This window comes from Chenopodium album, chromosome 13, assembly GCF_948465745.1.
Source record: "Chenopodium album chromosome 13, dcCheAlbu1.1, whole genome shotgun sequence".
NCBI classification, from domain to species: Eukaryota; Viridiplantae; Streptophyta; class Magnoliopsida; order Caryophyllales; family Amaranthaceae; genus Chenopodium; species Chenopodium album.
Window position 1 is genome coordinate 34,522,195 of NC_137846.1, and position 11,170 is coordinate 34,533,364.

The 11,170-nt window shown below is 40.8% G+C and overlaps 1 non-coding gene across 1 annotated transcript; it reads right to left on the minus strand.

Moving 5' to 3' along the window:
* Positions 1-230: 230 nt before the first annotated feature.
* Positions 231-336, minus strand: LOC145577141 (small nucleolar RNA R71). Its single transcript, XR_014098628.1, has one exon. It is a non-coding gene; the product is annotated as a small nucleolar RNA R71 (small nucleolar RNA).
* Positions 337-11,170: the final 10,834 nt, after the last annotated feature.

An 11,170-nucleotide genomic window follows, 5' to 3' on the forward strand; every position in this document is an offset into this window, starting at 1 on the left:
AAAACATGAGAGCCCTCTTGCACACTTAAACGAGTTCGAAAAGTATTGCAACATGATCAAGGTAAATGGGGTAACTCAAGAATTTGTGAGACTAAAGCTATTTCCTTTCTCCTTGATAGGAAGGGCTCTTGAATGACTTGAGAAGGAGGTGAGACCTAACTCCTTGAGAACTTGGGACGAGGTCACCACGGCTTTCTTAGGGAGATTTTACTCCCAAAAGAAGACGGCCGAGGCAAGGGCATTGATCCAAGGTTTCCGTCAAAAAGCTAGTGAAACCATATACGAGGCATGGGAAAGATATAAAGAATATCAAAGGGAGTGTCCTCATCATGGCATTCCAACATACCAAGTGCTTCAAATTTTTTATGGAGGCTTGAGCGCACAAGAAAAGACTAGCTTGGATGCGGGAGCGGGTGGCCCGATTTTGAATAAGACGGAGGAGTAAGTAATGATATAATTGAGGATATGGTGAGGCACCATATAGATTGGCAATAAGGAGAGAGGGAGTCTCTAAGCAAAGGAGGAAGTGCGGTTTACTCTGTCGATCACCTCAACGCCATTAATAATTTGACATCTCAAATCGCCAACCTTGGCAAGGAGATGACATCCATCAAGGCGAAACTTGAGACCTCCACTTCGTACCAAGAGCATCCCTCCCAATCTAAGGGGAGAGGTATGAATTCTAACTCTTCTCCTTCTACATCTAATAACATGCCAAATGGGTGCTTATTTTGTGAAAGTTATGGGTCATATGACCATGACACCTCTCCTTGTAATTATGACTCCTAACCCCAACCCCAATATGAAGATGGTAATGAGAATGAAAATGAACATGTCAATGCTTTATCTTATGATAATAGACCTAGGAATGACAATCAAAGATACTTACCACCTAATCGAAGAGAACAAGGGGGGAATTCCTATAACCAAAGAGGAAATGATTATGATTATCATAACCAAAACCAATGGGGGAATAGGAACCAAAGGGACCAAAATCCCCAAGGTAACTACAACCAACAAGGTGGTTATGGTAACCATAACCATAATAACCAAGGAAACTATGGGAATCAAGGCCAATATCACTAAGGGGGGAACTTTAATAATAAGAATAATTGGAACAACAACAACAATAGAGGTTCTTCTAATCAAAATGCTCCCAATTTGAATGTGAGAGGTAATAGAGCTCCCCAAGATAACTACTATGCACAAGCACCACTTAGTAGGTCTAACTTAGAGGAAATGATGGAAAGTCAAATCAAAATGTTCAATACTTTCATGGCCTCTAGTGATAAGAAATTTAGTGAAGTCATGACCATAATAAAATTCTTGAAACACAAATTTCACAATTGGCCAATGCTTTAAAAGAAGGGACTAGCACTTCCAAACTCCCACCCAAGGACTAGATCCTAAGAGACCCGTCAATGCTAGGAGCGGGAAGGTGTTGGAAGAGAGTGCCCCTAAAGGAAGCAATGAGAAAGTGAACTTGAGTGAGCCACCCCTTGAGAGTGATTTTGAGCAAGAAAGAGAGAAAATTCATGAGAAAGAAAATGAAAGAGAATGTGAAAAAGAAAAAGATTGTGAAAAAGAGAGTGAAGCTAGAGAAAAGAGAAAAAGAGAGTGAAGAGAAAAGAGAAAAGAGAAAAAGAGAGAGAGACAAAACAATTGCAAAAACTACCATATTCCCACAAATTTGTTAGAAACAAATTAGATGTGCAATTTGGAAAGTTTCTTGAAAACAAATTCACCTTTCAATTCCTTTTACTGATGCTATCAAGAAAATACCTAACTATACTAGGTTTTTAAAAGACATTTTGAGTGGAAGGAGAAAGTGTAAATTGGTTGAAACGGTGAATCTCACCGAGAATTATAGTGCAATTATCATGAACAAAATGCCACCGAAATTGAAAGACCCCGGTAACTTTTCTATTCCTTGTGCAATATATAAAATGCAAATTGATAATGCTTTATGTGATCTTGGGGCTAGTGTTAGCCTTATACCATATTCGGTATATCAAAGACTTGAGATAGGGGAACTTCTACCCACCAACATTACCCTACAATTGGCTGATCGTTCTATCAAATTTTCAAAGGGTAAGTTAGAGGATGTTCCTCTAAGGGTGGGAAAGTTTGTAATCCCGGTGGATTTTGTTGTGTTAGAGATGGATGAAGATGTTAACATTCCAATAATTCTAGGAAGACCTTTTCTTGCTACTTCGGGTGCTATAATAGATGTTAAAAGTGCCAAAATTTCACTAAACGTAGGAGATGAGGTGATAGAATTCGATTTGAATAAGATCATGAAGTATCCAAGCTCTAATCTTGATAATTATATGATGATTGACACTATTCATTCTATTGTGACTTCTATGCATGAGCACTTGCTCACTACTAACGATGCCCTTGAGAATGTCCTATTAAACAAGGAAAAGATAGGTGGGTGAAGCAAAGAGATGGCATTGTATGAAGAGGTGCTTGAAGGAAGTACGGAAGGAAGCATTGAGCAAATATACATGGGAATCACGATTCATAACGCATTGGAGATAGCTACTACAAGAGAAGGTAAGGGTGTTCCAATGGTAGAACTAACACCTCTACCATCACACCTAAGGTATGTGTTTTTGGGTCCTAATTCAACATTTCCGGTAATTTTGAATTCCTCTTTGAACGAGTGCCAAACTCAAATGTTATGTGGTGTTTTGAGAAACCACCAAGGCGCTTTAGGCTATACTATTGATAACCTTAAAGGTATTAGTCTCGCTTTATGTATGCACCACATAACACTTGAGGAGAGTGCTAAGCCTTCCATTGAGAGGCAAAGGAAACTTAATCCTCAAATGGGGGAGGTGGTGAAGAAAGAAATCACCAAACTCCTTGATGCCGGTATCATCTTCCCCATTTTTAGTTCTAGATGCCGTTCATGTGGTCCCTAAAAAGGGAGGAATGGCCGTAGTTGAAAATGAGAATGGTGATCTCATTTCAACTAGAACGGTGACTGGTTGGAGAATGTGCATAGACTATAGACGTCTAAATGCATCCAATAACAAGGATCATTTTCCCCTCCCTTATATCGACCAAATGCTCAAGAGACTAACCAAGCACAAGTATTATTGCTTTCTTGATGGTTATTCGGGTTTCTTTCAAATCCCCATAAACCTGGATGACCAAGAGAAGACAACTTTTACTTGTCCATATGGTACTTTTGCATACAGGAGGATGCCGTTCGGACTTTGCAATGCACCGGCAACCTTTCAAAGGTGCATGATGAGTAACTTTGTAGACATGCTTGAAGCCGAGATGGAAGTGTTCATGGATGATTTCTCGGTAGGAGGCCTCTCATTTGAAGATTGTTTGTCCAATTTGGGCAAATGCTTAGCAAGATGTGAGAAAGTCAACTTGTTCCTAAATTGGGAGAAATTCCACTTTATGGTTGATGAAGGAATCGTCCTGGGTCACAAGATTTCAAGCAAGGGGATTAAGGTTGATAAAGCAAAAGTTGAAGTGATAGAAAAATTGCCACCTCCGATCAATGTAAGAGGAGTAAGATCCTTTTTGGGGCATGCCGGGTCCTATAGGAGATTCATCAAGGATTTCTCACAAGTTGCTAGATCCCTAAATGCTCTTCTTCAAAAGGATGTCATCTTTATTTTTGATGATAAGTGTCTTCAAGCTTTCTACAAATTAAAGGAGGCTTTGATCTCTACTCCAATTGTGCAAGGGCCAAGATGGGATTTGCCATTTGAACTTATGTGCGATGCTAGTGATGTTGCGATTGGAGGGGTGTTGGGGCAAAGAATAGAGAAAAAGCTTCACGTGATCTATTACATGTCTAAAACCTTGAATGAAGCCCAACAGAACTACACCATAACGGAGAAAGAGTTTCTTGCCGTGGTACATGCTTTTGAGAAGTTTTGGAACTACCTCATTGGTTCCAAAACTATTGTTTACACAGACCATGCGGCTATTAGGTACCTTGTGGAAAAGAAAGAGTCCAAGCCTCATCTTCTTCGTTGGGTCCTTTATCTTCAACAATTTGATGTTGAAATTCGTGATAAGAAAGGGGCCGAGAATGTAGTTGCGGATCATCTTTCCCGTTTAGAGAATGTGCAAGCTAGTGATGATGATATTCCCATATGTGATGAATTGAGAGATGATGTGCTCTATATCTTGAATGAGAAAGAACTTCCTTGGTTTGCTGACATGGTGAACTACTTGGCATGTGGGGAATTTCCTCCCGATTTCTCCAAGAACCAAAGGAAGAAGCTAAAAAGGGAAGCAAGGCACTATGTGTGGGATGACCCCATTCTCTACAAAAGATGAGTAGATGGTTTGCTCCGAAGGTGTGTTCCGGATTAGGAAGTGCAAAATGTGCTCAAGATGTGCCATTCCGATACTTGTGGAGGGTATATGGGAGAAAACAAAACAGCGTTGAAAGTCTTGCATAGCGGTTTGTGGTGGCCTCACATCTTTAAGGATGCTTGGGGGTTTGTGAAGACTTGTGACCGGTGTCAACGAACCGACAACATATCTAAGCGAAATGAGATGCCTCAACAACCGATACTTGAGCTAGAGGTATTTGATGTATGGGGTATTGATTTCATGGGGCCATTCCCTACTTCTTATGGAAATCAATACATCCTTGTGGTGGTCGATTACGTTTCAAAATGGGTTGAGGCCATTGCCTCCCCAACTAATGACTACAAGGTAGTCATGAAGTTATTCAAGAAAGTCATATTTCCAAGATTTGGAATTCCTAGAGCTGTGGTAAGTGACAACGGGTCACATTTCGTTCATAGTGCTTTTCAAAAGATGCTAAGAAAACATGGAGTTCATCAAAGGTTCGGTCTTACCTACCATCCACAAACTAGTGGACAAGCGGAAGTGTCCAACCGTCAAATCAAGTTAATTATTGAGAAAACGGTTGCAAGGAATAGGAAAGATTGGTTAGAGAGGGAGAGCAAAGATGGGTTGATTTACATGAGCTTGATGAGCTAAGATTGGAGGCCTACGAGTGTGCTAGCAACTACAAGAATCGCACAAAAGATTACCACGATCGCAATATTGAAAAGAAAACATTTCTTGTAGGCGATAAGGTACTTCTCTATAATTCTAGGATGAAGTTAATCCCCGGAAAACTTCTGTCAAGGTGGAGTGGTCTTTTTGTTGTTAAGGAAGTGTTTTCTCATGGAGCCGTGGAAATCACGGATTTGGATGGAATGAGATCTTTTAAGGTCAATGGGCATCGCCTCAAGCTTTACTACGAGGGTGCTCATGTCGGTGTGGTTGAATCAATACAATGTAATCTTACCTCCTGGGTGTGGAGGTCGTCAAGCTATTGACGTTAAAGAAGCGCTTTCGGGAGACAACCCGAGTAAAAAAAAGAAAAAGAAAAAAAAATTGAGAGAGAGAGAAATAAAAAAATTTGAGTGAGAGAGATAATGTAGAAGAGAGTATTTTACTTCTGATTTGGCTAACAATTTGGTTGAGTTTATGTTCTTGTGCTTTGTTATAGGCATTTGGAGCAAAAAGAAGCAAGCAAAATGACCAAAAGAAGCTATCAACAGCTTGGAGCGAGCGCTCCTATTCACTACACGCCCGCTTCAAGCTCAACAGAAGAATCAGTGAGCTTCAGACTAGGCATGAGCGGGCGCTCTAAGTATCCTGCACGCCCGCTCCTAGCAAAACAGGAAAGCTCAAGCCTGGAATGAGAGGGCGCTCCTACGCCCTCTCCATTCTGGACTCCCAAATAGAAGCCCAGAACCAAAGTTGGAGCGGACGCTCCAACCCTTGAGCACGCTCGCTCAGACCAATACCGCAGCTAAACTTGAAGTTTGGAGCGGGCGCTCCAGGTGCCATGCACGCCAGCTCCAACTCGACCACAGAAATCAGAGGCTATTTTCACCTAAGGAGTGAGAACTCCTACTGACTAGCACGCCCGCTCCAAATGATAAAAACAGAATTAGGAACTTTTGAGAATACTTGGAGCGGGCGCTCTGAAGTATCAGCACACCCGCTCCATTCTGGGTTTTTCAAATTCAATGTTTGGAGCGGGTGCTCCTATACACTACATGCCCGCTCCAAACTGTGCAAATGGCAGGCAGGAACTCCAATTTAGTTTCAGAGCGGGCACTCTAACATACATGCACGCCCGCTCCAATATGGCAAGCCAAATTAGAAAGCAAGTTCAAGAATTGGAGCGGGCGCTCCACCCCCTCAGCATGCCCGCTCCAATCAAATGTCGTAGCTAATTTTGCATTTAGAGCGGGCGCTCCAAGCAACATGCACGCCTGCTCCAGTTAGAGAAGGAAAATCAGAGGTCGAATTTCACGTTAGGAGCAGGCGTGCAGTTATGAGGAGCACCCGCTCCTAACTGGGTTTCCGGAACAGAATGTTTTTAAAAGGCCTGGAGCGAGCGCTCCTCACCCCCTGCACGCCCGCTCCAGCCTGTCCGGGTAAAAAAGAGAGATTTTCTTTTATCTCTTTTAACCCTCTTTCTCAAGGATTTATGTCTTCGTAGTGTGCAATTACTAGATATATAAATGGATCAAATTATGGAGATAATTAAGTTCGGACATTTGGGTCGTCGTTTTATCATAGCTAGAGGTACTAACGATCTTTGGGCTAGTAAAATAGCCCAAAGCCCAATTGGACGGATCCTATAAGGTCACACAAAGGGTCTAGATCGGGCACGAGAGGACAAGGCCCATGATGGGCCTCATCCTCTAGTATGGCCGGCCACATGGAGTGGATTGAAGGTTTTTGGGCTTCCTAACCCTAGTCTAATTATAATGTGATTATAAATAGACTAGGTGCCTAGGGTTTGCTAAGTAGTATGCAATTATCTAATCAGTGTGATCAAACCCTAATTAGAAAACACGAGACCAACCCCTCTCATACTCCTCTCTATCTCACGGCTCTCTCCTCCTCCCTTGGCGCCAGTGTGGTGGTGGTAGATCGTGGTGGTCGGTTAGTCCAATAAAGGTGGTGACCGCGGTTTTCCTCAATCACTCGACCAATCTAGTATTGGTGGACGGCTCGTTCGAAGCTCGTGGACTAAGTAGAGGAGCAACGCTTGGGGCTCTATTTTCTCCCTGATTTGTCAATCAAATTGCTACGTGGAGTTCACGCTTCAAAGGTATGATTATGTCTCTTGTGTGTTATGCATGTGATCTTGGGATTATGTACTTTTATGAATATGATTCATGATTTTCCGCTGCGTAGTACCTATAAACTCCTACACTTTCATCCTCCACCATTCATTTGCCATTTTCATACTCTTTCTCCTCTTACCCATCTCCTTCTCTTTTTAAAAAACCCCCAAATTTTCAAACTTCTCTCTTCAATATCATCATCAAATCCCAACTTTCTTCACTCAAAATTTACAAATTCTTAATCTCCATCAAATTCTCTCTCCAAATATCATAATTTTTCATAAATTTGAGCACAAATTTGAAGACCCACGAATTTGAAATTGAAGAACAAAGAGTAAAAGGGTGAAGCTTGGTAGAGAAGAAGCTAATTTGGGTAATTTTGAAGAAATTTAGAGTATTTTCATACTCTAATTGGTATAATCTTCTTCTCTTCTTTAATTTCACTATTGAAATCTCCTAAATTTGTTTATTTCATGAATATTGTGTAATTAGTTGCATGATTAGGTGAATTAAAACAAATTTATTTGCTATTGAGAATTAATTGGTGGAAATTTGTGATTAATTGTTGGAGTAAGTGAATTGTGATTGAATAATTGCATGATTTTGATGAATTTGTGCATGAAATTTGTGTGAATTTGATTTGAATTGTGAATTTGTGTGTTGGAATTATTTGTTGGTTATGTTGGAATTATTTGGAATTGCTTAAACAGGTACTTGGATGTAATTGGGGGTTTGAAGTTAAGGAGGTTGTTTGTGGTGTGTTTTGGTGTTCGTGTGAGGTGTATTGAGTGACCTTTGTAAACCTATTCTCATATTGTCAAAATGGTTCTTCGATTATTTGGAGGTGCGGGAGGAAAGAAGAGAAAGACTTCCGACATCCTAATAAACGAAAACCGTTCCACCGAAAACAAAAACCAAAACCCAAGCCAAACACAAAATCAAAACAATGCTCCTCCTTCAATAAAAATTTCCGAGAAATTCAAAGGATATCACAAAGAGCTATCTAAACGAAAAATCCTTCCAATAAGATTCTACGACCAAGAAACTTGCCAACTCTTAGGTATAGATGACGGAATTCGACGAGTGGCCGATAATTTCAGATGGTTAAACTTCCTCAAAAAAAGGAAGCTAACCTACGAATCGCTCACTGTCGAGTTCCTTTCCACCCTTACCCTGCGCCGAATCAATGGTGAGGGAGAGCCCATTGAATGCGAGATTAAGTTTAAAATCTTCAATCAAGATAGAACTTTTACCTTAACTCGCCTCAATGAGATTTTCGAGTGGCCCGTGTATAATCATATCGATGACCCCGATAGCTTCTACCTCTCTAGATACGAGGAGTATAATTGGTGGAACACTATCGCGGGGTAGCCCAATTTCACGGACGACCCAGTCTAGCCATGCTAGCCACATTATCCACCCCGTACTCCGTATATTCATGAGAATTATGGGGTACGCTTGCTTCTCGAAGCAAGACCTTGGGAAGCTAACCAAGGAGGAAATAAAATGCCTCTTCATAGCTTCCCGATTTGAGGGGGATCTTGAGGGTAACGTGAACATGGGGTACTTGTTCACCAAACGGTGCCTTGAAATAAAGAGGAGTACGGAGTTAAAAGGGGAAATAAAATATGGTGGGATGATCACTATAATTGCCAAGGCTTTGGGATTCACCAATTGGGTTAACCAATTGACCTCGGTGAACGGGTCCAATGTCCTTGACACTCCCGGACTTGCCTCAATGCACATGCTTGTGGGTAATGTGACCACCTACTCTTGGTTGGTCAAAGGTAAGCACCGTTGCATTCACCCAAATGCGGCGGTAATGAACACCGTGGGAACCACTTGGCAAGTGCCAAATGAGCCACTCCCCGGGAATGTTCCCGACCTTAAATAACCATCTCAACCCCGCCGCCATAGCATCTCCACCGTTCCTAGCTTTATGGGCGGCTCCTCCTCCTCTTCTTCCTCCTTTAACCTTGAATCGGCCTTTCACCATCTAAACCTAACCAACCAAAGAATTCTTCAAGAAAATGAATACCAAAGTTATGTCTCCCAAATGTCCTATCAAAACCAAGTTAAGAGGGGAGACTTTCTCCCCTATGTCAACTATCCTCACCGCCCCGTCCAAGAGGGGCTGGTGGCGGGTTGGAACAACAACCAACCCACCTACTCCTATTGGCAAGGACCTCGTAACTCCATTTTGGATCTATGATCCTTCCCTCCTTACGATTATACACAACCCGGGGGTTGTGATATTAGAGGGGACCCTTCTTATCACCACGTCCCCGAGACATGTGGTAATATGGCTCCCGAGGAGATCGATAACCACCCCTTAAGGGGATACTTCGGGTTTCCCCCCGGGTATGATGGTGGTTAGGGTACTAGTAGTGTATCGGAATTTGGTCATTACCGAAGTAGCCCCAACTATGATCTTCCTCCATACGTGGATCAACCCTCTTATTCCGGCGATATAGACCCAAACTACAATTAAATGCCATCGCCGCCTAGGGGGGATGATTGGGAGTAGCCATTAGACATTTGTTTTTACCGTTCCTTTCTCTTCCTTCCCGTCATTTGTAACACCGAGGCCGGTGTCGAGTTTTAGCTTGGGGGGGGGGAGATGTTTCTCACTGTATTCACTTTTTGTGGGAACGGTAATCAAATGTCTAGCTTGGGGGAGGTCTTGAGATCTTTGTGTATAAGGTAGTTTTCGGTTTTGATAGGATATGGGCTTTCATGTGATGATTTTGTGTGATGTATGGACAAGTCTGAGTTTGTATGTGGAATTTTTGGCATGAAAGGTTTAGCTTAGCCTTTGGGACTTGTGGTAGGATTCATGTTGTATTATGTTCTAGATTGAATGCCTATTTTAGGTTGATTGTTTTTCTATTCACGATGATATGGCATGCCTAGGCTAGAACGATTGTATATTGATGTTTTTGTCTCACTTCTCCATTATATGTGTGCTTTAGAGCATCTTATTTCTATGATTAGCTTTGGTATATTCATTGGTTGGCTAGTGTGATGGTTGAATGCATGGTATGATTGGCTTGTTTTTGGTCTCTTTGATGATGATTTTTGATTCTTTGATGATGATTGATGATGTTGGTTTTTCCCTAATATCCAAATTTCTTCTTCTTCTTATCTTCTTACCCCTCTAATATCCAAATTCCCTAACATCCAAACCCCTAATATCCAAATTATTTAATAAGTTTTCTTATCCCCCATTTTCAACTTTTTTCAAAAAAAAAAAAAAAGAAAAAAAACCGAAAAATGTGCTTTGAAAAACGAAAAAAAGGAGTTAGTTTTGCCTTTGATCCGTTTGCGATGATGATATTGGATTGTATGTGGTGGATACTTGTTTTCTTTTTGTAATAAAATTTCGAGCATGGTTTAGGTGCCTTTGGTTGAACATAGAACTGGCTAGTTTAGGCTAGTGTGAGAATAACCTTACCAAATGTACGAGACTTAAAGTCTAGGTTTGTGGTAAGATGGTGTCGCCTATCTCAAAGGAATTTGAACCCCGAAAGGTAGTATTTGATCCCACATTGTCCCCAAAAGTGAGGTTTTAATATTTTTCAAGCCTACTACATTTTGTAAGAGTGGAAAGGATCCTCTTTGATTTAGTACCTAGATTGAGAACTTGAGTTTCAACTCCCAAGATTACGGCCTAAACTACTCTTAGTGTTGATAAAGGTTGCTATGTATTATTTATTCACAAAACGTTAAGGCATATCATTTTTATTTCTTTAGATCAATCTTTAGTCTATTTGTAATTAGTAGTTTGTTATATAAATGTCCTAGTTATAAATAAATAAATAAATAAATAAAATTAAAAAAAAATGATGAAAAGAAAAAAAAAAAAAAAAAAAAAGAGAAAGAAAGAAAGAAAAGAAGTGATGAATAGCCACCACCTTACCAACTAAACAAGCTTAGGGGTGTGTTTTGGTTTCGAGTAATATGGGTCAAATTTAGAAACCTCTTTAGGTTTGTTCTTAATGTTATATATCTTAGTTTGGCTT